General features: G+C 47.1%; 1 pseudogene; it reads right to left on the bottom strand.

Annotated features, from left to right (window-relative positions):
- Positions 1-11,432, bottom strand: part of LOC115134255 (myosin-IIIb-like) — a 104,709-nt pseudogene extending 93,277 nt beyond the window's left edge.
- Positions 11,433-12,056: the final 624 nt, after the last annotated feature.

Genomic DNA, 12,056 nt, shown 5'->3' with positions numbered 1-12,056 from the left:
CTTTGAATTCCATGCTGTCACAGTTACCAGCCCTTTCAAGCTTAACATCCTTATCATTTATCGCCCTCCAGGTTCCCTCGGAGAGTTCATCAATGAGCTTGATGCCTTGATAAGCTCCTTTCCTGAGGACGGCTCACCTCTTACAGTTCTGGGCGACTTTAACCTCCCCCGTCTACCTTTGACTCATTCCTCTCTGCCTCCTTCTTTCCACTCCTCTCCTCTTTTGACCTCACCCTCTCACCTTCCCCCTACTCACAAGGCAGGCAATATGCTCGACCTCATCTTTACTAGATGCTGTTCTTCCACTAACCTCATTGCAACTCCCTCCAAGTCTCCGACCACTACCTTGTATCCTTTTCCCTCTCGCTCTCATCCAACACTTCCCACACTGCCCCTACTCGGATGGTATCGCGCCGTCCCAACCTTCGCTCTCTCTCCCCCTCTTCCATCCTATCATCTCTTCCCTCTGCTTAAACCTTCTCCAACCTATCTCCTGATTCTGCCTCCTCAACCCTCCTCTCCTCCCTTTCTGCATCCTTTGACTCTCTATGTCCCCTATCCTCCAGGCCGGCTCGGTCCTCCCCTCCCGCTCCGTGGCTCGACGACTCATTGCGAGCTCACAGAACAGGGCTCCGGGCAGCCGAGCGGAAATGGAGGAAAACTCGCCTCCCTGCGGACCTGGCATCCTTTCACTCCCTCCTCTCTACATTTTCCTCTTCTGTCTCTGCTGCTAAAGCCACTTTCTACCACTCTAAATTCCAAGCATCTGCCTCTAACCCTAGGAAGCTCTTTGCCACCTTCTCCTCCCTCCTGAATCCTCCTCCCCCTCCCCCCCTCCCTCTCTGCAGATGACTTCGTCAACCATTTTGAAAAGAAGGTCGACAACATCCGATCCTCGTTTGCTAAGTCAAACGACACCGCTGGTTCTGCTCACACTGCCCTACCCTGTGCTCTGACCTCTTTCTCCCCTCTCTCTCCAGATGAAATCTCGCGTCTTGTGACGGCCGGCCGCCCAACAACCTGCCCGCTTGACCCTATCCCCTCCTCTCTTCTCCAGACCATTTCCGGAGACCTTCTCCCTTACCTCACCTCGCTCATCAACTCATCCCTGACCGCTGGCTACGTCCCTTCCGTCTTCAAGAGAGCGAGAGTTGCACCCCTTCTGAAAAAACCTACACTCGATCCCTCCGATGTCAACAACTACAGACCAGTATCCCTTCTTTCTTTTCTCTCCAAAACTCTTGAACGTGCCGTCCTTGGCCAGCTCTCCCGCTATCTCTCTCAGAATGACCTTCTTGATCCAAATCAGTCAGGTTTCAAGACTAGTCATTCAACTGAGACTGCTCTTCTCTGTATCACGGAGGCGCTCCGAACTGCTAAAGCTAACTCTCTCTCCTCTGCTCTCATCCTTCTAGACCTATCGGCTGCCTTCGATATTGTGAACCATCAGATCCTCCTCTCCACCCTCTCCGAGTTGGGCATCTCCGGCGCGGCCCACGCTTGGATTGCGTCCTACCTGACAGGTCACTCCTACCAGGTGGCGTGGCGAGAATCTGTCTCCTCACCACGTGCTCTCACCACTGGTGTCCCCAGGGCTCTGTTCTAGGCCCTCTCCTATTCTCGCTATACACCAAGTCACTTGGCTCTGTCATAACCTCACATGGTCTCTCCTATCATTGCTATGCAGACGACACACAATTAATCTTCTCCTTTCCCCCTTCTGATGACCAGGTGGCGAATCGCATCTCTGCATGTCTGGCAGACATATCAGTGTGGATGACGGATCACCACCTCAAGCTGAACCTTGGCAAGACGGAGCTGCTCTTCCTCCCGGGGAACGACTGCCCGTTCCATGATCTCACCATCACGGTTGACAACTCCATTGTGTCCTCCTCCCAGAGCGCTAAGAACCTTGGCGTGATCCTGGACAACACCCTGTCGTTCTCAAATAACATCAAGGCGGTGGCCCGTTCCTGTAGGTTCATGCTCTACAACATCCGCAGAGTACAACCCTGCCTCACACAGGAAGCGGTGCAGGTCCTAATCCAGGCACTTGTCATCTCCCGTCTGGATTACTGCAACTCGCTGTTGGCTGGGCTCCCTGCCTGTGCCATTAAACCCCTACAACTCATCCAGAACGCCGCAGCCCGTCTGGTGTTCAACCTTCCCAAGTTCTCTCACGTCACCCCGCTCCTCCGCTCTCTCCACTGGCTTCCAGTTGAAGCTCGCATCCGCTACAAGACCATGGTGCTTGCCTACGGAGCTGTGAGGGGAACGGCACCTCAGTACCTCCAGGCTCTGATCAGGCCCTACACCCAAACAAGGGCACTGCGTTCATCCACCTCTGGCCTGCTCGCCTCCCTACCACTGAGGAAGTACAGTTCCCGCTCAGCCCAGTCAAAACTGTTCGCTGCTCTGGCCCCCCAATGGTGGAACAAACTCCCTCACGACGCCAGGACAGCGGAGTCAATCACCACCTTCCGGAGACACCTGAAACCCCACCTCTTTAAGGAATACCTAGGATAGGATAAAGTAACCCTTTCACCCTCCCCCTTAAAAGATTTAGATGCACTATACTAAGTGGCTGTTCCACTGGATGTCATAAGGTGAATGCACCAATTTGTAAGTCGCTCTGGATAAGAGCGTCTGCTAAATGACTTAAATGTAAATGTAATGTAAAGGTAAACCTAGGCATTGAGTGATGAGTGATGATGAGAGAGATATTGTCTCCAGGTGATGTCATCGCATATGTGGGAGGTGGAACTTTTTGGTTGGTTAAGGCATATTGAGCATGTCCGGTTCCGTCAATAGACCAGTCGTGAATGATTAGTAGGGTTCCGTGTAGCAGAGGGGTCCAGTCCAATCGGCAAATGGATCTATTCAGCTAACAGTACAATATGCTCTAGACAGTTAAAGGGGTGAGGCTAGCAGGCTAGCAGATGGGCACTCAGGGGACGTCACGACGGAGGGGCCTGTTGGAGAAAAAAAACCTTGGGCAGATTACGTCGGTAGTCAAGTCGGGATGGATAAACAGGGCTTTGTGTAGTAAAAGGGGCCCAGGCCGATTGGCAAAATAGGAATAGTGGCCCGAGAAAGTGGCCGATGGACCTATTAGCTAACAGTCAAATATGCTCTAGACAGCTAGCGGGTCGCGGCTAGCAGGCGGGCATTCCGGGGACGTCGCGAAGTAGGAGCCAGTTGAGTAACCCCCTCGAGCAGATTACGTCGGTAGTCCAGTCGTGAAGGATCGGCGGGGTTCCGTACCCCATACCGGCAGTAAAAGGGGTCCAGGCCAGTTGGCAAAATAAGTATTGTAGCCCAGGAGTGGCTGATGGACCTCTTCAGCTAGCCGGGAGATGGGCCTAGCATGGGCTAGCTCCAGGCTAATTGGCGCTTGCTTCGGGACAGAGACATTAGCCAGGAGTAGTCACTCGGATTGCAGCTAGCTAGCTGAGATGAACCAGGTGGGTTCAGTGCTTGCAGTCGGAATCCGGGGATATGGAGAGAAAATAGGTCCGGTATGCTCTAGTTTGAATCCCGTTGTACAAACTGTCAAGAGCTTTCCGAGCTAAAAGGTAGCTAGTTAGCTGACTACTAGCTAGTAGCTAGTTCGCTGACTACTAGCTAGTAGCTAGTTAGCTGACTACTAGCTAGTAGCTAGTTAGCTGACTACTAGCTAGTAGCTAGTTAGCTGACTACTAGATAGTTAGCTGACTACTAGATAGTTAGCTGACTACTAGCTAGTAGCTAGTTAGCTGACTACTAGATAGTAGCTAGTTAGCTGGCTAGCTTCTGTTGGGGGATTCTGTTTCAGAGGTCAAGAAAAATACTTTAAAAAAAAGCAGTCATTTGTTTGTCAACACGACAATGACCCCAAATACACTTCCAGGCTGTGTAAGGGCTATTTGACCAAGAAGGAGAGTGATGGTGCTGCATTTTTTATTTCACCTTTATTTAATTGAGAAATAGTTCTCATTTACAACTGCGACCTGGCCAAAATAAACCATAGCAGTGCGACAAAAACAAACAAAAACACAGAGTTACACATAAACAAACATACAGTTAATAACACAAAAAAAAATAGAATCTATGTACAGTGTGTGCAAATGTAGAAGAGAAGGGAGGTAGGCAATAAATTGGCCATAGAGGTGAAAATAATTACAATTTAGCATTAATACTGGAGTGATATATGTGCAGATGATGATGTGCAAGTAGAGATACTGGGGTGCAGAAGAGCAAGAGGGTAAGTAATAATATGGGGATGAGGTAGTCAGGTGTGCTATTTACAGATTGGCTGTGTACAGGTACAGTGATCGGTAAGCTTCTCTGACAACTTATGCTTAAATTTAGAGAGGGAGATAAAAGACTCCAGCTTCAGAGACTTTGTGGGGACATCAAAACATTTAATCAGATTACATGGCCTCCACAATCACCCGACCTCAACCAAATTGAGATGGTTTGGGTTGAGTTGGACCACAGAGTGAAGGAAAAGCAGCCAACAAGTGCACAGCATATGTGGGAACTCCTTCAAGACTGTTGGAAAAGCATTCCTCATGAAGCTGGTTGAGAGAATGCCAAGAGTGTGCAAAGCTGTCATCAAGGCAAAGGGTGGCTACTTTAAAGAATCTAAAATATGAAATATTTGTTTAATACTGTTTTGTTTACTACATGATTCCATATTTGTTATTTAATAGTGTTGATGTCTTCACTATTATTCTACAATTTTGAAAATAGTAAAAATAAAGAAAACCTTTTGAATGAGCAGGTGTGTCCAAACTTTTGACTGGTACTCTATATTTGTGTGCATATTACATGAATGTGAATGACATAAACAGAGGGAAAGTGTGTGAATCAATCAATAGCGATATGGCATATCACTTGGTGTGTTAACCTGCCATACCACCATAATCATTTCTAATTAAGTGGGACAGATTTTTATCAGCAGGATTCCACTTCATTCTCAGCACACAGAGGACATAAACATGCCTGGGGCAACTCAAAGTAATTTGCCAGAGCAGCTTTCTTTTTTATACGCAAAGGATCAAATAATGCAATTTAAATTGGCAATAATAGCCTTAGGTTAAGCTATGGTCCATGAAATACAAAGATGTTACATAGGGTCGGTAACAAAGACATGGAAAGAGTACTGCATCACAGCATTGATGCCCATATGTTTGTATTTACCAATAATATCACAGGCTTTTATGTGGACAAATAAAAAAATGGATTAACCGTGAACTATCAATGATGAGTTATCTGTTAAAGGCCCAATGTGTTCAAAAATGTGATTGTATATAAAACACAGCACTCTCACCGGCCAGTTTATGTACACCACCCTGTTTCACGAAAATGGATCGCTCCTAACAAACAGTAAGTCCCGTGTCTTTTTCTATATAAAGCAGGTACAGGGATTGAGGCATTCAGTTACTGTTCGATTAAATGTTAGAATGGGCAAAACGAGTGAAGCGACTTTGAGAGTGGTATTATCATCGGTGCCAGGCACACTGGATCCAGTATCTCGTGATGCCATTGCATCAGCATGGACCAACATCCTTGTGGAATGTCTGACACCTTATAGAATGCCCCAAAGAATTCAGTCTGTTCTGGAGGCAAAAGGGGGTCCGACGATACCAGATGGGTGTACCTATTAAACTGTCTGGTGAGTGTATATTTCTACACTATGAGGTTGGAATAATGTGAAATTGTGAAAATTATGATAATGCGCTTTAAGTGTAAGAGTTGTTTTGAAAAGACCCCCAGAAATTTCAGCCTGTTTTGGTGGGATGGAGTTTTAGCCTGCCTGATGACATCACCAGGTACTAAATGAGTTAATAAACCAATAAGAAAGAGATTTCCAAACCTCTCTACTAGTTCTCAGTTTACCGCTTCCCACGCTGACCACTTCCAGACATTCCTAGCAAAAGTCTTACCTGAGAAATTGTTCTTTGCTAAGAAGATATTTTAGTTTATTTTTGAACATTTTAATTTAAAACAATCCCATAAATGATTTGATATTGAGATATAAAAAAGGCTGCATTGGACCTTTAAATGAAGGCCCAGACAGAAGTGAAGTGCCCCCACAACAGGAAAACACAGCCATTACCAAAGTCAACAAGCTTGACTCCTCCCTCGGTGGTCAGAAGCATGTTGTTTCCTTTGACGTCACAATGGATAATCTGGCTGTTGTGTAAATGCTGGAGACCCTGGCAGGCGGGAGGAGGGGCTTAATAAGCGTCAGTAATGCCATTAATAATTGTTTGTTAATAATAAAGCTGTCTGCCGCCATGCGTATTACTCCCACACCCTGCCACCTCCTGAGTCAATCCCCTGCCCACTGTGTGTGGATGCCACACCCTGCTGTCAGTAGGCATTTTGCAGTTGGCCATCTCACCAAGAGGGCACCATATAAAATGTGTGTGATAACGGGCTCCAGCAGCTGTTGGCTTCGCATGAGCAGGCTTTTGATGAGATCTGTGACTGAGCCCCCGTTGCACAGCTGTGTGTGTGTGTGTGTGTGTGTGTGTGTGTGTGTGTGTGTGTGTGTGTGTGTGAGAAACAACAGTGGTTCCTCCAATACTCACCACTCTAGATTATGATTAATTACAAGAGCCATCCCTCCCACACATACAATTAGACTGGAGACACAACTCCTTCCAGAGCTTTTAAACTTGAGATTTTTCCCCCAGTGTAGGATGGTGACCTCCTCTCAGCTCTTTAAAGTAAATCTACCGTTTGTGATCTTTCTACTGCTCAAACAGACAACAACAAAGATGGGCTGTAGTCTACTGTAAGACTGTGTTGATCATATTGGTGGAAATGTAACAAAGGCGATAAAGTGCAGCTACCTATACTGAGCACAATCAGACACTGTCTTGTTTGACAAGCTCACACCACTGGGTTATATTGCCTCAAATGACAAAGTGCTACTGTATGAGCCCTTAAATGATTAACTGCATGTTGTACAGTAGATACAGTATATAATATATGACTGGATTGTAAAGCTGGGCGAGACAGAAGCGAGACAGAAAAACCCAGGCGATCTCACTTCTAGAACCATCCAGAGGCCGTCTGACTTGTAGAACATGCCATAGAACTTGACCATGTTGGGGTGGTTGGACAGGGTCCTCAGGATGTTGTACTCAGCCTCAATCTCCTCATCAACATCCTTCGACAAGGAGGACACATGAACATCAGTCGACTGAACACCAACACACCAAAAGACAAAACAAAGTGTCGACAAATACTTACATTTCTAAAAAAGGATGTTGAAATCAAATTTAAGGGAACTAAAATACCCTCAATCAGAGCCCGGAACCATTAAACACAGGGAAACTAACTCTTGGTTAGAAGTACCAATGAAGTATCGTCTATATCAGTTTAAATCTCAGTGGAAGTGAAGAAAAAGTGTCACAGAGGCAGAATTCCTCTTCCTGGATACGTGAACGATACTGTCAGCAGTCTAATCAAGAAGAGGGATGAGCAGGGAAGCAGCTACATCTTCATACCCAGCTAGGGAGCTGCAGCAGGGGGGCAGTGAGAGGCGCAAGAGGAATTGAAGCACTGACACAATCACAGGCAAGCACTCAGCTTGAATCTCACAAACACAACATGGCGCCACTGAAGGCCACCCTGGCCTCAGCACCACAGACAGGTCTGGCAGCTGACTGCACATCACTAAGGTCGGGACATACATAAGGGAGGAGGGAGATGGTAAGGACGACTGTAGAGAGTGGGTGTAGAAATGGGGTGGAAATGGATGAAAAGGAGACAGGTAATGAATCTACTTGGGAACAGTAAATACAAGGACAGGTACATTGGAGTACCAGCGAATCGCTCAATAAGTAAGCGGTCAGATGACACGGATGCTACGCTACAGGACTGTTTTGCTAGCACAGACTGGAAAATCTTCCGGGATTCATTCAATGAAGGAGTATACCACCTCAGTCATCGGCTTCATCAATAAGTGCATCGACGACGTCGTCCCCACAGTGACCGTACATACATATCCCGACCAGAAGCCATGGATTACAGGCAACATCTGCATCGAGCTAAAGGCTAGAGCTGCCGCTTTCAAGGAGCGGGACACTAATCGGGATGCTTATAAGAAATTCCGCTACGCCCTCAGACGAACTATCAAACAGGCAAAGCGTCAATACAGGATTAAGACTGAATCCTACTACACCGGATCTGATGCACGTTGGATGTAGCAGGGCTTGAAAATGATTACGGACTACAAAGGGAACCCCAGCCGCGAGCTGCCCAGTGACGCGAGCCTACCAGATGAGCTAAATGCCTTTTATAGTCGCATCGAGGCAAGCAACACTGAAGCATGCATGAGAGCACCAGATGTTCCTGGTGGCTGTGTGATCACGCTCTCGGTAGCCAATGTGAGCAAGACCTTTAAACTGGTCAACTTTCACAAAGCTGCGGGAACAGACGGATTACCAGGACGTGTGCACTCAAAACATGTACGGACCAACTGGCAAGTGTCTTCACTGACATTTTCAACCTCTCCCTGACAGAGTCTGTAATACCAACATGTTTCAAGCAGACCACCATAGTCCTTGTGTCCAAGGAAGTGAAGGTAACCTGCCTAAATGATTACCGCCCCGTACCACTCACATCAGTAGCCATGAAGTGCTTGAAAGGCTGGTCCTGGCTCACATCAACACCATCCTAACTAGACCCACTCCAATTCACATACCGCTCCAACAGATCCACAGACGAAGCAATCTCAATCGCACTCCACACTGCCCTTTCCCACCTGGACAAAAGGAACACCTGCGTGAGAATGCTGTTCATTGACTACACCTCAGCGTTCAACACCATAGCGCCCACAAAGCTCATCACTAAGATAAGGACCCTGGGACTACACACCTCCCTCTGCAACTGGATCCTGGACTTTCTGATGGGCCGACCCCAGGTAGTAAGGGTAGGCAACAACACATCTGCGTGCTTAGTCCCCTCACCCACGACTGCGTGACTCCAACACAATCATTAAGTTTGCTGACGACACAACAGTGCTAGGCCTGATGACCGACAACGATGAGACAGACTATAGGGAAGAGGTCAGAGACCTGGCAGTGTGATGCCAGGACAACAACCTCTCCCTCAATGTCAGCAAGACAAAGGAGCTGATTGTGGACTACAGGAAAAGGTGGGCCGAACGGGCCCCCATTAACATCAACAGTACTGTAGTGGAGTGGGTCCATATCACCAACAAAATATCATGGTCCAAACACACCAAGACAGTCGTGAAGAGGGCACGACAACACCTTGTCCCCCTCGGGGGAGCATCCAACCGGTCAAGAGCATCCTGACCGGTTGTATCACCGCCTGGTATGGCAACTGCTCGGCATCTGACCGTAAGGCGCTACAGAGGGTAGCGAGTACGGCCCAGTATATCACTGGGGCCAATCCTGCCATCCAGGTCCTATATATTAGGCGGTGTCAGAGGAATGCCCAAAAAATCGTCAAAGACTCAGTCACCCAAATCATAGACTGTTCTCTCAGCTACCGCATGGCAAGTGGTAGCGGAGTGCCAAGTCTAGGACCAAAAGGCTCCATAACAGCTTCTACCTCTAAGCCATAAGACTGCTGAACAATTCATCAAATAGTCATATAGTAGACTATTTACATTGACCCCCCCCCCAAGACGCAGGCCTCCTAATTATCCCTAGAATTTCTAAGCAAACAGCTGGAGGCAGGGCTTTCTCCTATAGTGCTCCATTTTTAAGGAATGTGAGAGAAGCAGACTCGGTCTCAACCTTTAAGTCTTTACAGAAGACTCATCTCTTCAGTAGGTCATATGATTGAGTGTAGTCTGGCCCAGGAGTGTGAAGGTGAACGGAAAGGCTCTGGAGCAACGAACCGCCCTTGCTGTCTCTGCCTGCCCGGTTCCCCTCTTTCCACTGGGATTCTCTGCCTCTAACCCTATTACAGAGGCTGAGTCACTGGCTTACTGGTGCTATTCCATGTCGTCCCTAGGAAGGGTGCGTCACTTGAGTGGATTGAGTCACTGACGTGGTCTTCCTGTCTGGGTTGGTGCCCCCCCCTTGGGTTGTGCCGTGGCGGAGATCTTTGTGGGCTATACTCGGCTTATCCCTGTAGTGGTGTGGGGGCTGTGCTTTGGCAAAGTGGGTGGGGTTATATCCTGCCTGTTTGGCCCTGTCCGGGGGTATCATCGGATGGGGCCACAGTGTCTCCTGACCCTCCCTGTCTCAGCCTCCAGTATTTATGCTGCAGTAGTTTATGTGTCGGGGGGCTAGGGTCAGTTTGTTATATCTGGAGTATTTCTCCTGTCTTATCCGGTGTCCTGTGTGAATTTAAGTATGCTCTCTCTAATTCTCTCTTTCTTTCTTTCTCTCTCTCGGAGGACCATGCCTCAGGACTACCTGGCATGATGACTCCTTGCTATCCCCAGTCCACCTGGCCGTGCTGCTGCTCCAGTTTCAACTGTTCTGCTTGCGGCTATGGAACCCTGACCTGTTCACCGGACATGCTACCTGTCCCAGACCTGCTGTTTTCAACTCTCTAGAGACAGCAGGAGCGGTAGAGATATTCTCAATGATCGGATATGAAAAGCCAACGGACATTTACTCCTGAGGTGCTGACTTGTTGCACCCTCGACAACTACTGTGATTATTATTATTTGACCATGCTGGTCATTTATGAACATTTGAACATCTTGGCCATGTTCTGTTATAATCTCCAACCGGCACAGCCAGAAGAGGACTGGCCACCCCTCATAGCCTGGTTCCTCTCTAGGTGTTTTCCTAGGTTTTGGCCTTTCTAGGGAGTTTTTCCTAACCACCGTACTTCTACACCTGCATTGCTTGCGGTTTGGGGTTTTAGGCTGGGTTTCTGTACAGCACTTTGATATTTCAGCTGATGTAAGAAGGGCTATATACATACATTTGATAGGATTTGATTTATAATGAGACAAGGCAAACAATAGTCAAGAAAAACAGAGATGATTTCCTTTATTCATTTGTTTGGTTTAGCGTTATCACTGGTAAGGGTTGACATTACTGGCACCTCAACTTTCTAAAGAGACATATCAATTGATTGTGTCTCTTTTGCATTTTTATTTAATTTTCATTTGACCGTTATTTAACTAGGCAAGTCAGTTAAGAACAAATTCTTATTTACAATGATGGCCAACCCCGGCCAAACCCTAACGATGCTAGGCCAATTGTGCACCGCCCTATGGGACTCCCAATCACGTTTAACTTACATGAATTGGGTGCAGGGCTTTGACTGATGCCTGACTCCCATCCTTCCTGTTGTTCACTCTAGACCTTTCCATAGGTTCCTTTACCAATGGTCCCTGCAGTCAGCCAAAGGACCCGACAGACTCTCCAGACCGTACAGCAACCTCCTACATTGTATTATAGAGCTCCAAGTGAAATGCTTCATTCATGTTCACGCATGTTGGAACTAAATGAAATGTGTATCCCTGCCAACACTTTCTCCTCTCTCGGGAAGCTTTGCTAATCAAGGAAAGATAACAGGCAACATGTCAGTATAGCTTAGCTTCAAAACATCCTGCATATGGCTTTGACCACACTGATCTACATGCAATGCTTCACCAAAACACACATTCTCATTACCGCTATATCAATACTAAAGATATTAACAGCTTGCTATATATTATATTATACAGTAGACCACTAAACGACTCATTGAGCCCAATGACACATCTATTTGGCCAAGGGAGGCACTTAACAGGTTTAAAGCAGCCGATGAGAAAGCAAAATTCAAACCAAACGACGATACTTACATCGGGAGTGTTATTCTGTGACTCATTAAGCCTTTGACTGCAGACAAACGACTAAAGTATCTCATAGTAAAACAAGACCCATACCAATGACGCTTGCTTATCTCCGAGGGGACATGTAACAAGTAACATTGCACTGGGAATCTGGATTAGCACGCACCACAGGGACCCTGTCGATGTCCAGCAAGACACCACTAACAACACTTCAATGTCTTCAGCATCAATTGGATTGGCCTGGGATTACCTTGAATGGTGCTTTTCTCTACCCCAATCCCAG

The sequence above is a fragment of the Oncorhynchus nerka genome, linkage group LG1, assembly GCF_034236695.1.
Source record: "Oncorhynchus nerka isolate Pitt River linkage group LG1, Oner_Uvic_2.0, whole genome shotgun sequence".
Classification (NCBI taxonomy): Eukaryota; Metazoa; Chordata; class Actinopteri; order Salmoniformes; family Salmonidae; genus Oncorhynchus; species Oncorhynchus nerka.
The sequence above is the reverse complement of the archived record's forward strand: the minus strand, read 5'-3'. Positions and strand labels throughout refer to the sequence as shown.